The sequence below is a fragment of the Physeter macrocephalus genome, chromosome 20 (assembly GCF_002837175.3).
Source record: "Physeter macrocephalus isolate SW-GA chromosome 20, ASM283717v5, whole genome shotgun sequence".
Lineage (NCBI taxonomy): Eukaryota > Metazoa > Chordata > Mammalia > Artiodactyla > Physeteridae > Physeter > Physeter macrocephalus.
Genome location: NC_041233.1, coordinates 65,609,249 through 65,631,133, shown reverse-complemented (window position 1 = coordinate 65,631,133; position 21,885 = coordinate 65,609,249). Strand labels below are relative to the sequence as shown.

Genomic DNA, 21,885 nt, shown 5'->3' with positions numbered 1-21,885 from the left:
ATTCACAGAAGATATTTAAAAGCCCATTAAATATTCAACAGCACTAGTAATTAGAGAAATATGAAAAGCTATAACTGTCATCAGGTTAGCAGGTGAAAAAGTCTGCTAAAACCAACATGGGAGAAAGTGGAGCTTTGAGAACTCACAATCTGCTGGTAAAAGTATCAATTGTCAAAACGACTTTGGAGAGTAACTTGGCAAAAATTTGATGAATTAGAAAATGTCCAGGTAAACCCATTTGATCTATCAATTCTACTTCTAGGTATTTACAGTATGAAAACTTCTATATTTGCACAAGGAGCCACTGCGGCAAGGTTACACTACCCAATGGAAAAATAAATCACTACACCTAAAGGAAGCAACAGAAACAGACCTCAGAAGAGATGGTAAACAATAAAAACAAAAAGACAAAAAAACAGAAAATTCCTTCCAGAATTAGCTCAAGATAGCAGAGTAGAAGGATGTGCACTCACCTCTTTTTACAAGAACACCAGAATCACAACTAACTGTTGAACAACCATTCACAAAAAAATGCTAGAACCTACCAGAAAACATACCCTACATCCAAAGACAAAGAATAAGCCACAACAAGACAGTAGGAGGGGTGCAATCACAATAAAATCAAACCCCATACCCATGGGTGGGCAACCCACAAACTGGAAAACAATTATACCACAGAAGTTCTCCCACTGGAGTGAAAGATCTGAGCCCCATGTCAGGCTTCTCAGTTGCCTGGGGGTCTGGCAATGGGATGAGTCGCCACCAGAGAATCTGGCTTTGAAGACCAGCAGGATTTGATCACAGGACTTCCATAGGACTGGGGAAAACAGAAACTCTACTCCTGGAGGGCACACACAAAGTCTCATGTGAACCAGGACCCAAGGGAAAAAAGCAGTGACCCCTTAAGAGACTGGGCCAGACCTAACTGCTAGTATTGGAGGATCTCCTGCAGAGGCAGAGGGTGGTTGTGGCTCACTGTGGGAACAAAGACACTGGCAGCAGCAGTTCTGGGAAGTACTCATTGGCTTGAGACCCTCACCTCCCGGAGGCCACCATGAGCCCCGCCAAACAGCCTGTAGGCACCAGTGCTGGGTTGCCTCAGGCCAAACAACCAACAGGAAGGGAACACAGCCACACCCATCAGCAGACAAGTGGGTTAAAGTTTTACTGAGCACAGCCCTACCCACCAGAGGGACAAGACCCAGCTCCACTCACCACCCCTTCCCCCCAGTCAGGAAGCTTGCACAAACCTCTTAGATAGCTTCATCCACCAGAGGGCACACAGCAGAAGCAAGAAGAACTACAATCCTGCGGCCTGGGGAACAAAAACCACAATCATAGAAAGTTAGTCAAAATGAAACAGCAGAGGAATATGTCCCACATGAAGGAACAAGATAAAACCCCAGAAAAACAACTAAGTGAAGTGGAGATAGGCAACCTTCCAGAAAAAGAATTCAGAATAATAATAGTGAAGATGATCCAGGATCTTGGGAAAAAAATGGAGGCAAAGATCAAGAAGATGCAAGAAATGTTTAACAAAGACCTAAAAGAAAAAACAGATGAACAATACGGTAACTGAAGCAAAAAATACACTAGAAGGTATCAATAGCAGAATAACTGAGGCAGAAAAGTGGATAAGTGACCTGGAAGACACAATGGTAGAAAACACTGCTGAACAGAATAAAGAAAAAAGAATGAAAAGAAATGAAGAAAATCTGAGAGACCTCTGGGACAACATTAAAACACACCAACATTTCCATTATAGGGGTCCCAGAAGGAGAAGAGAGAAAGGACCTGAAAATATATTTGAAGAGCTAACAGCTGAAAACATCTCTAACATGGGAAAGGAAACAGTCACCCAAGTCCAGGAAGCACAGACAATACCAGGCAGGATAAACCCAAGGAGGAACATGCCAAGACACATAATAATCTAAATGACAAAAATTAAAGACAGAAAATATTAAAAGCAACAGGGGAAAACAACGAATAACATACAAGGGAACTCCCATAAGGTTATCAGCTGACTTCTCAGCAAAAACTCTGCAGGGCCGAAGGGAGTGGCACAATATATTTAAAGTGATGAAAGGGAAGAACCTACAACCAAGAATACTCTATGTAGCAAGGCTCTCATTCAGATTTGACAGAGAAATCAAAAGCTTTACAGACAAGCAAAAACTAAGAAAATTCAGCATTACCAGACCAGCTTTGCAATAAATGCTAAAGGAACTTCTCTAGGCAGGAAGAGACCAGCAACTTTATCAAACCTTGTACATATACAGACTGCTATATCAAAACCTCATGGAAACTGCAAACCCCAAAACTACAATAGATACACACACAAAAGAAGAAAAAGCAACCCAAACAGAACACTAAAGATGGTCATCAAACCACAAGAGAAGAAAACAAAAGAGGAAAGGAAGAAAAAAGACCTACAAAAACAAACCCAAAACAATTAAGAAAATGGCAATATGAACATACATATCAATAATTACCTTAAATGTAAACGAATTAAATGCTCCAACCAAAAGTCAAAGAATGGATACAAAAACAAGACCTGTATATATGCTGTCTACAAGAGACCCACTTCAGACCTAAGGACACATACAGACTGAAAGTGAAGGGATGGAAGAAGGTACTATACACAAATGGAAATCAAAAGAAAGCTGGAATAGCAATACTCATCTCAGACAAAATAGACTTTAAAATAAAGACTGTTAAAGAGACAAAGAAAGATACTACATAATGATCAAGAGATTAGTCCAACAACAAGATATAACAATTGTAAATATATATGCACCCAACATAGGAGCACCTCAATAAATAAGGCAAATACTAACAGCCAAAAAGGGAGAAACCAACAGTAACACAACAATAGTGGGGGACTTTAACACCCCACTTTCATCAATGGACAGATCATGCAGACAGAAAATCAGTAAGGAAACACAGGCCTTAAATGACACATCAGACCAGATAGACGTAATTGATATTTATAGAGCATTCTATCCAAATGCCACAGAATACACATTCTTCTCCTGTGCACATGGAACATTCTCCAGGACTGACCACATGCTGGGCCACAAAAAGCAAGCCTTGGTAAATTTAAGAAAATAGAAATATCAAGCACCTTTTCCAACCACAATGCTATGAGATTAGAAATAAACTATAAGGAAAAAAACGTAAAAAGCACAAACATGTGGTGGCTAAACAACATGCAACTAAACAACCAATGGATCACTGAAGAAATCAAAAAATACCTAGAGACAAATGAAAACAAAAGCACAATGATCCAAAACCTATGGGATGCAGCAAAAGCAGTTCTACGAGGGAAGTTTATAGCAATACAATCTTACCTCAGGAAACATGAAAAATCTCAAATAAACAACCTAAACTTATACCTAAAGCAACTAGAGAAAGAACATCAAAACCTGAAGTTACTAGAAAAAAATCATAAAGATCAGAGCAGAAATAAATGAAATAGAGACAAAGAGAACAACAGGAAAGATCAATGAAACTAAAAGCTGGTTCTTTGAAAAGAAAAACAAAATTGATAAACCTTTAGCCAGACTCATCAAGAAAAAAAAAGGAAGAGGACTCAAATCAGTAAAATTGAAAATGAATAAGAAGTTACATCTGACACCACAGAAATGCAAAGGATCATAAGAGACTACTACAAGCAACTGTATGCCAATAAAATGGACAACCTGGAAGAAATTGACAAATTCTTAGAAAGGTACAATCTCCCAAGACTGAACCAGGAAGAAATAAAAACTATGAACAGACCAATCACAAGCATTGAAATTGAAACTGTAACTTAAAAACTTCCAACAAACAAAAGTCCAGGACCTGATAGCTTCACAGGTCAATTCTATCAAACATTTAGAGGAGAGCTAACACCTATCCTTCTGAAACTGTTCCAAAAAACTACAGAGGAACGAAAACTCCCAAATTCATTCTATGATGCCACCGTCACCCTGATACCAAAACCAGACAAAGATACCACATGAACAGAAAATTGTAGGCCAATATCACTGATGAACATAGATGCAAATATCCTCAACAAAATACTAGCAATCCAAATCCAACAATATATTAAAAGGATCATACAACAAGATGAAATGGGATTTATCCCAGGGATGCAGGGATTTTTCAACATCCGCAAATCAATCAGTGTGATACACCACATGAACAAATTGAAAAATAAAAACCATATGATCATCTCAACAGATGCAGGAGAAAGCTTTTGACAAACTTTAGCACCCATTTATGATAAAAACTCTCCAGAAAGTCGGCATAGAGGGAACATACCTCAACATAATAAAGGCCAAATACAACAAACCTACAGCTAACATCATACTCAACAGTGAAAAGCTAAAAGCATTTCCTCTAACATCAGGAATAAGACAAGGATGTCCACTCTCACCACTTCTATTCAACACCGTTTTGGAAAATCTAACTACAGCAATCAGAGAAGAAAAAGGTATCCAAATTGGAAAACCAGTTAAAACTCTCACTGTTTGCAGATGACATGATACTATACATCAAAAATCCTAAAGATGCTACTACCAGAAAGCTACTGGAGCTCATCGATGAAACTGGTAAAGCTGCAGGTTACAAAACTAATATACAGAAATCTGTTGCATTGCTATACACTAACAATGAAAGATCAGACAGAGTAATTCAAGAAACAATCCCACTTACCATCACATCAAAAAGAATAAAAAACCTAGGAATAAACTACCTAAGGAGACCAAAGACCTGTACTCCAAAAACTATATGATGCTGGTGAAAAAAATCAAAGATGACACAAACAGATGGAAAAATACACCATGTTCTTGGATTGGAAGAGTCAGTATTGTCAAAATGACTATACTACCCAAGGCAATCTGCAGATTCAATGAAATCCCTATCAAATGCCATTGGCATTTTTCATAGAACTACATAAAAAAAAATCTTAAAATTTGTATGGAGACACAAAAGACCCAGAACAGCCAAAGCAATCTTGAGAAAGAAAAACGGAACTGGAGGAATCAGGCTCCCTGACTTCAGACTATACTACAAAGCTATAGTCATCAAAACAGTATGGTACTGGCACAAAAATAGAAATATAGATCAATGGAACAGTATAGAAAGCCCGCAGATAAACCCACGCACCTATGGTCAATTAATCTATGACAAAGGAGACAAGACTGTACAATGTGTAAAGGCAATCTCTTCAATACATGTGCTGGGAAAACTGGACAGCTATGTGTAAAAAAATGAAATTAGAAAAAGTTTTAACACCATACACAAAAATAAGCTCAAAATGGATTAAAGACCTAAATGTGAGACTGGACACCATAAAACTCTTAAAGGAAAACATAGGCAGAACACGCTCTGACATAAATCGCAGCAACATCTTTTTCAATCCATCTCCCAGAGTAATGGAAATAAAAACAAAAATAAACAAATGGGACCTAATTAAACTCAAAAGCTTTTACACAGCAAAGGAAACCATAAATAAAATGAAAAGACAACCCACAGAATGTGAGAAAATATTTGCAAATGATGTGACGGACGATGGATTAGTCTCCAATATTTACAAACAGCTCATGTGGCTTAATATCATCAAAACAAGGAATGCAATCAAAAAGTGGGTAGAAGACCTAAATAGACATTTCTCCAAAGAAGATATACAGATGGCCAAGGGGCACATGAAAAGATGTTCAACATCACTAATTATTAGAGAAATGCAAGTCAAAACTACATTGAGATATCACCTCACACCAGTCAGAATGGCTATTATAAAAAAATCCACAAACAGTAAATGCTGGAGAGGGTGTGGAGAGAAGGAAACCCTCCTACACTGTTGGTGGGAATGTAAATTGGTACAGCCACTATGGAGAACAGTAGGGAGGTTCCTTAAAAACTAAAAACAGAGCTACCATATGATCCTGCAATCCCACTCCTGAGCATATATCCAGAGAAAAACATGGTCCAAAAGGATACATGCACCCTGATGTTCATTACAGCATTGTTTACAATAGCCAAGATATGGAAGCAACCTAAATGTTCATTGACAGAGGAATGGATAAAGAAAATGTGGTACATATATACAATGGAATATTACTCAGCCATAAAAAGGAATGAAATAATGTCATTTGCAACACCCTGGATGGACCTAGAGATTATCATACTGAGTGAAGTCAGAAAGACAAAGTGAAATATTGTATGATATTGCTTATACGTGGAATCTAAAAAACAGATGCAAACAACTTATTTACAGAACAGAAACCGACTCACAGACTTAGAGAACTAATGGTTACTGGGGGGAAGGGTGGGGAGAAGGGATAGTTAGGGAGTTTGGGACTGACATGTACACAGTGTTATATTTTAAATGGATAACCAACAAGGACCTACTATATACAGGGAACTCTGCTCAATATGTAACAACCTAAATGGGAAAATAATTTGAAAAAGAATAGGTATGTGTATATGCATAACTGAATCACTTCACTGTACATGTGAAACTAACACAACACTGTTAATCAACTATACTCCAATATAAAATAAAAAGTTTTTTAAAAAAAGACAAAAACATATAAGTTGCAGAATGGTAAAGAATGGTTCCATGTGTATAAAGTTTCAAAACATACAAATTAATGTATATGGTCTGTGAATACATACATACATACATTTATACACAAAGGATTGAGAAACATCAAATTTGGGATGGTGGTTTCTAAGCTGTAGTTCAGGGTAAAGACAAGGTAAAATAGTATGCTAACCCAATGTTTGACAAGTGGATTTCATAGAGTCCAAAGTTATGTTTTCATTTTGAAGCAAATGCTCAAATGAACCTTGAGTTCCCCTCCTGGCTGTCTGAAAGATCTAGAAAGACATCTTCACTAGTTATTAGAAGAATAATTATTTAACAAATACAATGAAAAATAATGTTATATCTATCAAACTGATTAAAAAATAAAAAAGAACCATGCTGGTGAGGACACAGAGAAACTTACACCCTCACAGACTGCTGATGGGCATACAATCCAGTAAAGACTTTCTGAAAATGTGGCTTCTTCGTAATATGATTGACTTGGCACTTTTTGTTTGTTTGAAGAAAAATATAAATGTGAGAGTTACACATCTGTGTAGGAAAACAGAAAAAAATAAAAGAATATACTCTCAAACTGTTCATTTAAGTGCTTACCCCTCTCTCTGGAAAAGACACTGGGGATGGAGGTTATGAGAGAGAGATAAGAAGAGGAAACGTCAGGGAATGAGGTAAAGAAATGGAAGTTGAGAGCAAATCATAAAGGGCCATGGATACTGAGCTAAAAGAGTTTGGACTCTCACAAATTCTTCATCTAGGATCTTACAAGCACATGGAGGACAGTGATGAAACAGATATGCATTCTGAGCCTGACTTATCTGGAAAGAAAGTTATGTGTATGCATGTGCCACTGTCTAGCAGTACTGAAGGAAGACAGATCTGTCATCAAGACTTCAGCCAAACCCTTTCCCAAAAAGCAAATCTCCACTCCCTCTGCTTTTACCTGCCCAGTCCTAATGGTGTAAGACTTGTTACCTCACCTTAGATAGGTTGAGAAGTTTACCAACTACTATCACATGATTACCTTTGATTTCCAAAGTAACTCACTGTGAAGTAGGCACCCCAGGAGTGTTATTCTCATTAACAGATTAGTTAACCAAGGTTTATGGAAGTTAAATCATTCGCCCAATAGCATGGTGGGAATCCGACAATAACACCACTAGAGGTAGCAGCAGTGCTAAATACTTTTTAGCTCATATCTCATTAAGTCCTTGCCACAATTCTGAAGCAAATTAAAGTCCATTTATAGATAAGGAAACGAAGGCTCAAGAGCAATCAAACAACTTGTCAAAGACCACACAGACCATAATTGGCTAAGTCACAAGACTAACATAGTTCTGACTCCAAAACCCTTGTCTTAACCAATATACTATTTCAGAATACATTAAGCGGTTATACATAATCATGTAAATAAGCAGGATCAGACACATGAACCAAGTAAAATTTCTGAGAGAACAAGACTTGAAAAGGTAGGACTGCTTTCTATAGTCTGAAGAAATGCTGAATAAAAAAAGCCAAAACAGAAAATCTACATACCTATCTTTAAAAAATTATCCCCCCCATATAGATCACACCAGTAGTTTACTTAGCAATCTGGCATTTAAAAGGTTAATTTCTTCCAGTAATATTATATGTCTACATGCATAATTCATACAACCTCAAGTTCAATGAGTTCAATTATTTTCTACTGAGTGGTATCTTTCTGAAAAGTATGATAAAAACAATATATTTTATAAATTAATTTGAATTCAGTACCTTAGAGTTTAACTCTACAACCATTTAGGCCCACTTTTCCATTAATAGAATATATAAATAAATGTTTCAATAACTGACCACTAGGAAGTGACGATGCATCTCAATTTAGAAAAGAACCTGACTCAGGCATCCTTGGCCCATGCACTAATTATTAAAAACTAGCACTGACTATTCCCTTACAGTAATATTGTCATATAATACAGCAATCCCACTCCTGGGCATATATCCAGAGAAAACCATAATTCAAAAAATACATGTACACCAATGTGCACTGCAGCGCTATTTACAATAGCCAGGACATGGAAGCAACCTCAATGTCCATCAACAGAGGAATGGATAAAGAAAATGTGGTATATATATATATATATATATATATATATACACACAATGGAATATTACACAGCCATAAAAAAGAACAAAATAATGACATTTACAGTGACATGGATGGACCTAGAAATTGTCATACTGAGTAAGTCAAAGACAAATACAATGATATTGCTTATATGTAGAATCTAAAAAAAATGGTACAAATGAACCTATTTACAAAACAATAGAGTCACAGATGCAGAAAACAAACCTATTGTTACTAAGGGGGAAGGGGGGGAGGGATAAATTGGAAGACTGGGATTTGACATATACACACTACTATATATAAAATAGATACCTAATAAGAACCTACTGTACGGCACAGGGAACTCTACTCAACACTTGGTAATGATCTATATGGGAAAAGAATCTAAAAAAGAGTGGATGTTTGTATATGTATAACTGATTCACTTTGCTGTACAGCAGAAACACAACATTGTAAATCAACTATACTCCAATGAATTTTTTTAGAAAAGTGCATGCTTATTTTTTAACTATTTTTCTCTTGTCTAGGATAAAGAGAATTATTCCAATAAGTGAGGAGGGAACTGGATGTCCAGAGACTTTAGGAGTTCTAGCTATATTAAATTTGACCCACCTTATAATCTAACTCAGTCTCTACCCTGTATTCTCATGTTAAATGTAGGTATCACCTAGCTAGTTTCTGTCTCTAAAGGATTTTGGTTAAAAGTACTATGGAAAAACAAATGCAATTAAAAAAAAAAACAAGCATAAGACCTGGAGCTGTGGGTTTGGGTTCCAAATCCCTTGATTAATTACAATGTGATTTCTACTTCCCTTACATTTCTAGGCCTCAGTTTATCTGAAAAATGAGTTTGGGGAGTTACATGATCTCACAGGTACCTTAAAGCTCTAAAACTCCTACTGCTAAGTCTTCACAGAAAGTAGTTCCAAAGACCAATTTTGGGTGTTCAACACATAGTAGGATATTTAAGAATTACCTTCAGACTGGAAAAGTCATTCTAACAAAATGTCCAGGTCAAAAACCAAACCCTTAGAATTACAGAAAAGATACTTCCAAAATTGTGTTCTGATTATATTTACATTCTGGGACACTAATTACCATCTATATATATTAAAAAGGTTACTTGGTCCACATGGCTATAGGTAATCATAGCTGCAAATGTTTTGAAATACCCTTACAATGTATTAATCACAATATGTTCTGTAATACAGTCTCAGCATTTCCCAAAACGTATTTCTACAACATCTAGTTCCATGGTCAAACAGATTTAGAATAAAATGTGTTTCTGCTGTCTGAGAGCAGAAATTATTAGTACTTTTAATATAATAATGTACTCTTTTTTTTTTGGCTGAGTTGTGTCTTTGTTGCTGTGAGCGGGCTTTCTCTAGTTGCGGCAAGCAGGGGCTACTCTTCGTTGTGGTGCATGGGCTTCTCATCGTGGTGGCTTCTCTTGCTGTGGAGCTCGGGCTCTAGGTGCGTGGGCTTCAGTAGTTGCAGCACACAGGCTCAGGAGTTGCGGCATGCAGGCCCTAGAGCATGTGAGCTTCAGTAGTTGTGGTACATGTGCTCAGCAGTTGCGGCTCGCAGGCTCTAGAGCACAGGCTCAGTAGCTGTGGCTCACAGGCTTAGTTGCTCTGCAGCATGTGGGATCTTCCTGGACCAGCAATCAAACCCATATCCCCTGCATTGGCAGGTGGATTCTTAACCTCTGCGCCACTAGGGAAGTACCTAGTATAATAATGTACTCTTGACGAAGAATATAATATACAATATTTCCCAATTTATTTGCATCAGAAAACCTTTTGTGAGGAATATCTGTATCTCATAGTTTCAAGTGAAAAGCACAAATATTTAGCAGTAAATAAAGGTCACTGTTAGACAAATTAGAACACTGATAGAACTTTACAGAATGATTTTAAAATTCGATATTTAAAAAACACTGGATCAATAACTGGAGTAACAAAGACTTAAAACTGAAATCTCCAATAATCTACCAGGCATTATAATTCTCTGTAAGGGTATTAGAATGAGCTTTTGTATCTGGGGCTAACAAAGTAATATATTCAGTCACACAGTCACATAGGAATGGGGTGGAAAAAATACCTACCTTCTCTGAGCTGTCACCCTGCTCCTGCTAGTAGACAAAGGGTAGGTAAAACAGAACTGGGTCAAATGAATATATGTTCAAATCAGAGAACAGAAGAAAGCTTGCCCACTAGCTATCAAGATTTTTCAAACATATTTCTTTTAATAGAGTCATTAAGTGAGGAAAATAACTGACATTTCCCTTGAAAAACAAGATGCCATTCAGAATACCAGATTATTCCAGAACTAACATGTATTATGCCAAAAGACTTAAAATAAAAAATTCTAGTGGTAGCAACTAAAGTACAAAAGTTCAATTTTCAGATTCAACTGAAAAAGGAATCAACATCTAAATAAACTAAAGAGCACTCTAATTCCTAACTAGAGGCATTAGTTTCTAGTCTCATTTTTAATGCTTTGTAATGTACAAGGCTTCAGAAATATAAATTAAGTAATACAATCAAACTCAAATGTTTGTGTGTTTTTGTTTTTGTTTTTTGTGGTACGCGGGCCTCTCACTGTTGTGGCCTCTCCCGTTGCAGAGCACAGGCCCCGGACGCACAGGCCCCGGACGCACAGGCTCAGCGGCAATGGCTCACGGGCCCAGCCGCTCCGCGGCATGTGGGATCTTCCCAGACCGGGGCACTAACCCGTGTCCTCTGCATCGGCAGGCGGATTCTCAACCACTGTGCCACCAGGGAAGCCCTGTGTTTTTTTTTAATTAAAAAAAATTGATCTAAAAGAACCTCTGTAAATGAACTGTTTTCAACTTTCAGAAAACTACATCAGCACATATTTTATTCCTTGTACTTTTTTTTTCAACTGACAAAATAACTTTAATGATCTCTAAGGTTAACATTTAACTCTAAAGTCTATGATTTAACCAAATAATGAAGGCTACTAATATAAACACTATTTTTATATATATATATCTCCCTTGACATTCAAGAAAAACCTGCCATGTTAACTTTGGAATTCCTATCTACAAATACCATGGTAAATATAATTCCTGAAGATCATAAAGCACCACAAAACCAAAACAAAAAGAAGTAGATGTATACTTGAATCTCAATGAGAATACTGTATATGCAATGGAGTAACATATGAGCTAATGAATAAAGAGCTCATTCAGTGTGAGCATGGGGTGGAGGTTTAAATTCAAACTCATACCTCTTGTAGTGCCTAAGACTCAAACTCTTGCCCTAGCAAAACTTGACAAATTACTACATTACACTTTTTAAGGGACTGTATGAAAATCACCTATAATTTTTAAGATGCTGACCATTAAATCCACAAATGCCAAGGATTTTCTATACAGACATGCAGATTTCTTCAAGTTTGCTTGAATAATTCCTGTATCCACACTTTTATTTTAAATCTGTGGTCCATTTGCCCCAGGTCTTCCCTGCCTCACCCTAAAAGTACAAAATACAGCTAAGTTACCATCCTGCTATTTCCTGAATTCCACCTTAATTTTCTCCAAATATTATTAAGCCTTTTTTTTTGTAGTTGCTTTACAATGTTGTGTTAGTTTCTGCTGTACACCAAAGTGAATTAGCTATATACATATATATACACACACATATAACCACTATTTTTTGGATTTCCTTCCCATTTAGGTCACCAGCGAGCACTGAGTAGAGAGAGTTCCTTGTGCTATACAGAAGGTTCTCAGTAGTTATCTATTTCATACATAGTAGGATATATATGGCAATCCCAATCTCCCAATTCATCCCACCCACCCCCATTCCTTGTACTTTAAAAATTATCTTAATTCTGACAAAATTGGACCTACAGCCCTTATGATTTTTGGTTTAAAAATGGCAGGGTGGGGTTTCCCTGGTGGCGCAGTGGTTGAGAGTCCGCCTGCCTATGAAGGGGACACGGGTTCGTGCCCCGATCCGGGAGGATCCCAGATGCCGCTGAGCCTGTGCATCCGGAGCCTGTGCTCCACAACAGGAGAGGCCACAGCAGTGAGAGGCCCGCGTACAGCAAAAAAAAAAAAAAAAAGCAGGGTGAAAAATGATGTGGCCTCTTACTCCTCTTGAAAAAAATCTCAAAACTAAGAAAACAATGAGAAACAGAAATACAAACTACACTTCCATCCTTAAGCACACTAGGAGACATCCCTAACCACATATGTGAGAATGCAATGGGTTAAAGAGGGATGCTGGACGCTCTCAAGCAAGGGAGAAGGCTTGCAGCTTCAAATCTCAACATCATCATACCTCAGTTCTCTAAAGTACTCGGCATGGCCAGAAGGGCAAGGCCAACAATCCCTTGTTTGGCATATCGGAAGCTTTCACAGATTTCATTTTGCATCACTGAGACACAGGAGAATCAGAACTGAACAAGAAATCACAGAGTTTAAAAGGGTACATGTTTTCCTGGGGGTGGGGAAAAGACTTGTACTTCAAGGATTCAAAGAGAATTCTTTGAGAATCTACACAAACTCACTGCTACCTAAAAATGAACAGGAGAAGTAAGTCAACGGCAAAAACAGCAGATCAATATGTACAGAGTCTTCAAGGTCAAAAAATCTGACCAAGAATTAACACTGAGTCTAACAATATAGTTCAGTATAAAAACAACAGGTAAATATTATTAAATATGTAAGAACTCAAGGAATATTGTTCCTATGAACTGCTCCTGAAGAAAACACTAGTTTATAAAGTTCAATCATCCAGAAGACAAGTAGAAAAACTATGGTCTCCTGGGCCTCAGCACCACCCTCCAGTGGCCTAACACCAAGTCTGGCCCCGAGGTCCCACAGCCAGAGACCCCAGGACACAGCTCCATGTACCAGTAGGCCAGCACTGGCACCAGGACTCAGCCTCATCCACTCTTGTGGAGGCACAAGCCCCTGTAACCCCTGGGCCTCAGCCCCACTCACCAGTGGGCCAATATCAGTCCCAGAACTATAGTGGCCCCACAGCCAGCCATGTAAAGACCCAGCCCACCCACCAACAGGCCAGGACCACCCCCGGACTCCTCTGGCCATGTAGTCAAATGTGCCAAGACCCAGCCCCACCCACCAGTGGCCAGCAGCCTCCACAAAAGGCAGGGCCTGGCAACCAACTAGACTGGGGGCCAGCCATACCTGAGTGTGCCCATAGTAGGCAGTCCACCATAACATAAGCGCCGACAGGGCCCACAAAGAGGACATTCCTAGAACTTAAAGCTCTGGTGACCAGAGGGGAGTGTGCTATTGGGATCCATAAGACATTTCCTATATAAGGCCACTATTCCAAGATCAGGAAATATAACCAATCTACTTAATACACAGAAATAAAGTAGCAAATTAAGCAAAATGAGGGGGACAGAGGAATATATCCCAAATGAAGGAACAAGTTAAAACCCCAGAAGAATTAAGTGGAGGTATGGAATCTACCTAATAAAGAGTACAAGGTAATGATCTTAAAGATGTTCAAAGAACTCCAGAGAAGAATCGATAATCACAGTGAGAAGTTTAACAAAGAGTTAGAAAATATGAAGAGCAACCACAAATGAATATGATAACTGAAATAACAAATATATTAGAAGGAATCAACAGTAGATTAGTTGATACAGAAGAATAGTGCAGCAAACTAAAGTCAGAGTAGCGGAAATCACTGAAGCTGAAAAGAAAAAAGAATAAAAAGAAATGAGGCCAGTTTAAGAAACCTCTAAGACAACATAAAGCATACTAACATTCACATTACAGGGATCCCAGAAGGGGGTGGGGGTTGGGGGTGGCACACAGAACATATCTGAGGATATAATAGTTGGAAACTTCCCTAACCTGGGAAAATAAACAGACATCCAGGTCCAGAAAGCACAGACAGTCCCAAACAAGATCAACCAAAAGAGGACCACACCAAGACACATTGTAATTAAAATGGCAAAAATTAAAGATAAAGGGAGAATATTAAAAGCAGCAAGGGAAAAACAACAATTTATGTACAAGGGAACTCTCATAAGACTACCAGCTGTTTTTCAGCAGAAACTCCACAAGCCAAAAGGGGGTGGCATGATATATTTAAAGAGATGATAGAGTAAAACCTACAATGAAGAATACTCTACCCAACAAGGCTTTCATTCAGATTTGGAAGAGAGATCAAAAGTTTTACAGAGAAGCAAAAGCTAAAAGAGTTCAACACCACAAAACCAGCTTTACAAGAAAGGTTAAACCCACAACTAGAAATATGAAAATTACAAAAGGAAAAATCTCATTGGTAAAGGGAAATATACAGTAAAGGTAATAGATCAATAAAGCTTATAGGAAGGTTAAAAGACAAAAGTAGTAGAATCATCTATATCCACAATAAGTAGTTAAGGGATATGTAAAACAAGAAGATACAAAATATCTTACACCAATCAAAACAGTAAATGAGGGCTTCCCTGGTGGCACAGTGGTTGAGAGTCCGCCTGCCGATGCAGGGGACACGGGTTCGTGCCCCGATCCGGGAAGATCCCACGTGCCGCAGAGCGGCTAGGCCCATGAGCCATGGCCGCTGAGCCTGCACGTCCGGAGCCTGCGCTCTGCAACGGGAGAGGCCACAACAGTGAGAGGCCCGCATACCGAAAAAAAAAAAAATGCATTCAAACTTGAGATCAGAAACTTAAAATACTCACATACACAGATATAGATTGCTGTAATATAAACCTCATAGTAACTACAAACTAAATATCTATAATAGATACACACACAAAAAAGAGAAAAGTATCCAAACATAACACTAAGGATAGCCACCAAACCACAAAAGAGCAAAAGAAGGAACAAAAAGCACTACAAAAATAACCCAAAAACAAACAAAATGGCAACAGATACATACCTATCAATAAATACTTTTAATGTAAATGGACTAAATGCTCCAAACAAAAGACATAGAGTAGCTGAATGGATACAAAAACAAGACCCATATATATGCTGCCTACAGACTCGTTTCAGGTCTAAAGACACACACAGACTGAAAGCTAGGGAATGGAAAAAGGTATACCATACAAATGGAAAATGAGGGTAGCAATATTTATATAAGACAAAATAGACTTTAAAACAAAGACTGTGACCAGAGACAAAGGACGTTACATGATGATAAAAGGATGAATCCAAGAAGAAGCTACAGCAACTGTAAATACATATATGCACCCAACAAAAGAGCAGCTAAATACATAAGGCAAATATTAATAGATATAAAGAAAGAAATTGACATTAACACAGTAATAGTAAGGGACTTTAACACCCCACTTACACCAATGGACAGATTATCGACAGAAAAATCAACAAGGAAACGCTGGCCTTAAATGACACATTTGACCAAATGGATTTAATAGCTACATAGAGAACATTCCATGCAAAAAGCAGCAGAATACACACTCTTTTCAAGTACATATGGAACATTCTCTAGGATACATCACAAGCTAGGCCACAAAACAAGTCACAGTAAATTTAAGAAGAATAAAATCATATCAAGTTTTCCAATCAAGTGTTCCAATCACAAGGCTATGAGGCTAGAAATCAACAAGGGAAAAAAAACTGCAAAAAACACAAACACATGGAGGCTACAAAATATGCTACTAAACAGTCAATGGATCATTGAAGAAATAAGGTGAAATAAATAAAATAAATACCCAGAGACAAATGAAAATGAAAATACAATGAACCAAAATCTATGGGACATAGCAAAAGCAGTTCTCAGAAGGAAGCTTATAGTGATACAAGCATACCTCAGGAAACATGAAAAATCTCAAATAAACAACCTAAACTTACACCTAAAGGAACTAAAAGAAGAAATAACAAAACCCAATGTTAGCAAAAAAAAAAGAAATCATCAAGAGCAAAAATAAACGAAATAGAGACTAAAAAACAATAGAAAAGATCAATGAAACTAAAAGTGAGTTCTTGAAAAGAAAAACAAAATTGATAAGCATTTAGCCACACGCATCAAAGAGAGGGCCCAAATAAAATCAGAAATGAAAAAGAAGTTACAACTGACACCACAAAAATACAAAGAATCACAAGAGATTACTATGAACAAACATACACCAATAAAATGGACAACACAGAAGAAAAGGACAAATTCCTAGAAATGTACAATCTCCCAAGACTGAATCAGGGAGAAATAGAAAATATGAACAGACTAATTAACAGGAATGAAATCAAATCATTAATCAAAAAATCCCCAACAAACAAAAGTCCAGGACCAGAGTGCTTCACAGGTGAATATTACCAAACATTTAGAGAAGAGTTAATACATATCCTTCTGAAACTACCCCAAAAAATGGCAGAGGAAGGAATGTTTCCAAACTCATTCTATGAGGTCAGCCATCATTGATACCAAAACCAGACAAAAACACTGAAAAAAAAAAAAAAAGATTACACCCAATATCACTGATAAACAGAAGCAGAAATCCTCAATGAATGAAATATTAGCAGACCAAATTCAACAATATATTAAAAAGATCATACACCATGATCAAGCGGGATTTCTCCCACGGGTACAAGGATGGTTCATTATCCACAAATTAATCAGTGTGATACACCACGTTCAGAAATTAGGAACTAAAAATCATATGACCATCTCAATAAGATGCAGAAAAGCTTCTGACAAAATCCAACATCCATTTATGATAAAAACTCTCAACAAAGTGGGTACAGAGGGAACATATCCTAACATAATAAAGGCCATTATGACAACCCTAACATTATACTCAATGGTGAAAGATGAAATCAGTTTTTCTAAGACCAGGAACAAGACTTGCTGCTTTTACTCACAAATTATAGGAAGTCCTAGCCACAACAATCGGAAAAGAAAAAGAAATAAAAGGAATCCAAATTGGAAAGAAAGTGGTGAAACTGTCACTGTTTGTAGATAACATGATATCATACATAGAAAATCCTAAAGACACCATCAAAAAAACCACTAGAACCCATTAATGAATTCCATAAAGCTGCAAGATACCATATTTACAGACAAAAGTGTGTTGCGTTTCTATACACTAACTAAACTATCAGAAAGAGAAATTAAGAAAACAATCCCATTTACAACAGCATCAAAAAGAATACAATACCTTGGAACAAATCTAATTAATGTGGTAAAAAAAAGACCTGTACCCAGAAAACTATATGACTCTGATGAAAGAAACTAAAGATGATACAAACAGATGGAAAGATACACACCATGCTCATGGACTGGAGGAATTAATATTCTTCCACACTACCCAAGGCAGATTCAATGCAATTCCTATCAAAATACCAATGGCACTGTTCACAGAATTAGAATAAATAATTCTAAAATTTGTATGAAAACATAAAAGACCCCAAAAAGCCAAAACAATCTTAATAAAGAAGAACAAAGCTGAAGGTATCATGCTACCTGATTTCAAACTATACTACAAAGCTACAGTAATCAAAACTGTATGGTACTGGCACAAAACCAGACACATAGATCAATGGAAACAAAGGGAGAGCTCAGAAATTAAGCCCATGGACTTATGGTCAATTAATCTACAACAAAGGAGGCAAGAATACACAGAGGGGGAAAAGACATCCTCTTCCATAAACAGTGTTGGGAAAACTGGACAGCTACAAGCAAAAGAATGAAACTGGACTACTTTCTCAGGCCGTATACAAAAATAAATTTAAAATGGATTAAAGACTTAAATGTAAGACCTGAAAGCATAAAACTTTTAGAAGAAAACAAGCAGGACACTCTTTGACACCAGTCTTAGAGTATTTTTTTGTATATGTCTCCTCAGGCAAGGGAAACAAAAGCAAAAACAAACAAATGGGACTACATCAAACTAAAAGCTTTTGCACAGTGAAGGAGACTATCAATAAAATGAAAAGGCCACCTATTGAATGAGATTAGATATTTGCAAATGATATATCTGATAATGAGTTAATATCCAAAATATATAAAGAATTCATACAACTCAATGCCAATAAAACAAACAACCTAATTAAAACATGGGCAGAGAACGTGAATAGGTATTTTTCCAAAGAAGACACAGATGGCCAACAGGTACATGAAAAGATATTCAACATCTTCAATCATCAGGGAAATGAAAATCAAAACCACAATGAGATATCACCTCACACCTGTCATAATGGCTGTCATCAAAAAGACAACAAATAACAAGTGTTGGAGAGGATGTGGAGAAATAGGAATCCTTGTGCACTGTCTGAGGGAATGTATATTGGTACAGCCACTATGGAAAACAGTATGGAGGTTCCTCAAAAAATTAAAAGTAGAACTACCATGTGATCCAACAATTCCACTCCTGGGTATTTACCCAAAGAAAACAAGAAAACTAATTTGAAAAGATATATGCATCCCTATGTTCACTGCAACATTATTTATAATAGCCAAGATATGTAAACAACCTAGGTGCCCATCAAATAGGTGAATGAATGTGGTATATACAATGGAATATCACTCAGTCTTAAAAAAGAATGAAATCTTACCATTTATTACAACTTGGATGGATCTAGAGAACATGATGCTAAGTGAAATAAGTCAGACAGAGAAAGACAAATACCATATGATTTCACTTATATATGAATCTAAAAAACAAAACAAATGAACAAACATAACACAACAGAAACAGAGTCACAGATACAGAGGACAGGTGGATGCTTACAGGGGTGGACGAGAAGAGAAATAAGTGAGGGAGATTAAGAGGGACAAACTTTCAGTTACAAATCAAATGAGTCATGGGTCTGAAATGTACAGTATGTACATTATAATGTACAGTACAATTACATAATATCTTTGTATGGTGACAGATGGTAGCTACACTTATCATGATGATTATTTTGAAATGTACAGAAATAGCAAATCACTATGCTGTGTACCAGAACTAACACAGTCCTGTAGGTCAATTATACTTCAAAAACAAACCAAAAAACCTGAAAGAAAAATAGATCAGATTTGTGGTTACCACAGGGGGAGGGGAGATTAGATGAAGGCAGTCAAAAGGTACAAACTTCCAGTTATAAGATAAACAAGTACTAGGGATGTAATGCACAGCATGATAAACATAATTAACACTGCTATATGTTACATATGAAAGTTGTTAAGAGAGTAAATTCTAAGAGTTCTCATCACAAGGAAAAAAAAGTTTTTCTGTTTCTTTAATTTGTACAAACCTTTAATTCATATCTATATCAGATGATGGATGTTCACTAAATCTATTATGGTAAGCATTTTATGATGTACATAAGTCAAATCATTATGCTGTACACCTTAAACTTATACAGGGCTGTATGTCAACTATATCTTAACAAAACTGGAAGAAAAAAAAGAAAAACTACTCACTAAAGGACAAGTTTTGAGCATAGATTCCATTTCATTATTGGCCTTAGACTTTAAAAAAAAGAGAGATGTTTATGGCTACAGAATATAATGTATATATTACACTCCCAACAATGTTGTTATATAAACAACAAAAACTGGGAGAGGAAATGGACTAAGGTATGCTTACACCTTTATCCTGTACTGCTTTATACCTTTAAGTATACTTCAATTGTTACAGCTCGATCTATGTCTTAATCTCTTAGCTATAAAAGATGAGGAAATAAGCATAAAGCTATAATAAATATAGATGAACTAAATACACTCATTAAAGGAAAAAGTCTGATAGTAGATCACAAAACAAAATATAACTATGCATACTAGATTCACCCCACCCTGCCCAAATTTGAAAGGATGAAAATGAAATACAGGCAGATTCTATATGTTCAAAATAACATAGGCATTATATAGACACAAGGATATTCACTGTAGCACTATATGTAACAATATATTCAAATAACCTAAATATCCATCAACAAGGGCCTGGTTACATAAATTATTTTTCATTCAGTGAAATATTATGTAATTATTTAAAAGAATGGGGCAACAACCATGTACTGGTATTAAACAACTGAGATAGTAAATCATACTGGCTAATAGTAAGGACTCTGCAGACAGACTGCTGGAGTTCAACTTCCAGCTCCACAACTTATTAGCATTTTACTTAAAGTTTCTATGCCTCAGTTTCTTCCTCTGTAAGAAGGAGATAAATAATATTATCACAACTCTCAAGGTTGTGATGAAGATTAATAATGAATACCAAAATGCTTGTTAGAACAGGGTCTAGAACATACAAAGCACTGCATAAGTATTAGATTAGTTATAGTTAAGTGAGAAAAACCCAGCTGTAGAACAGCATAGTATGCTATCATTTATGAAAAAAATTAATATATTAATATATGCTTATATATGTATAAATTATCTGTAGAGGTACACACAAAACTGATAGTGGTTTCCTAGGAAGGGAAACCAGGCAGAAGAGGTTTCAGAGTGGGAGAGAGATTTGCTTCATATGTCTGTATCTTCTAGACTTTGTATCATAAGCATATACTGATCAGATAAAAATCAGTACCCTTGGGGCTTCCCTGGTGGCGCAGTGGGTGAGAGTCTGCCTGCCGATGCAGGGGACACGGGTTCGTGCCCCGGTCCGGGAAGATCCCACATGCCGCGGAGCGGCTGGGCCCGTGAGCCATGGCCGCTGAGCCTATGCGTCCGGAGCCTGTGCTCTGCAACGGGAGAGGCCACAACAGTGAGAGGCCCGCGTACCACACACACACAAAAAAAAATCAGTACCCTTAAAAATGTTAAGGAATCTAGGATGACTGAACACAATGCCATTTTTCTGATTAGTTCTCTGACTACCATGCCTAAGGTACGTTTACTCAGATCAAAGGTCATAAATAGCAAACTCTCAGAGACAAAAGTATTTCTTCAAAGTACCTATGAAAGTTCAGATATTTAATATGTTACTACATAATATACAAAGGGTATCTATGTTTGGAGACAACACTACAAATACAAATGTTAAAAAGTGTTCATAGCAATGTGCATATAAATAGCAAAACATTAGAAATAACCTACATGTACATCAGTAGTCTCAATAAATTATGGTGCCACACAATGGAGTATCATTTAGACATTTAAAATCACAGCATACACATGCAGTATAAATTTATGTATAAAATTATAACTTTGCTCATAAATGATAAACAGTAAATTATGAACTCTTTCTATACAAGAATACAGATATACTTCATTCCTTTTCA

General features: G+C 36.9%; 1 protein-coding gene across 6 annotated transcripts in view; it reads right to left on the bottom strand.

Moving 5' to 3' along the window:
• Positions 1–21,885, bottom strand: part of SHOC2 (SHOC2 leucine rich repeat scaffold protein) — a 109,341-nt gene that overhangs the window by 73,334 nt on the left and 14,122 nt on the right. For 3 of the 6 annotated variants that reach the window (XM_055081292.1, XM_055081291.1, XM_055081293.1), the window contains exon 2: positions 1,251–1,315. The exons of the other annotated variants lie outside the window; for them this stretch is intronic. The gene's annotated coding sequence lies outside the window, so the exon portion shown is untranslated. The remainder of the gene's footprint in view (positions 1–1,250; positions 1,316–21,885) is intronic. 6 annotated transcript variants of the gene reach the window in all.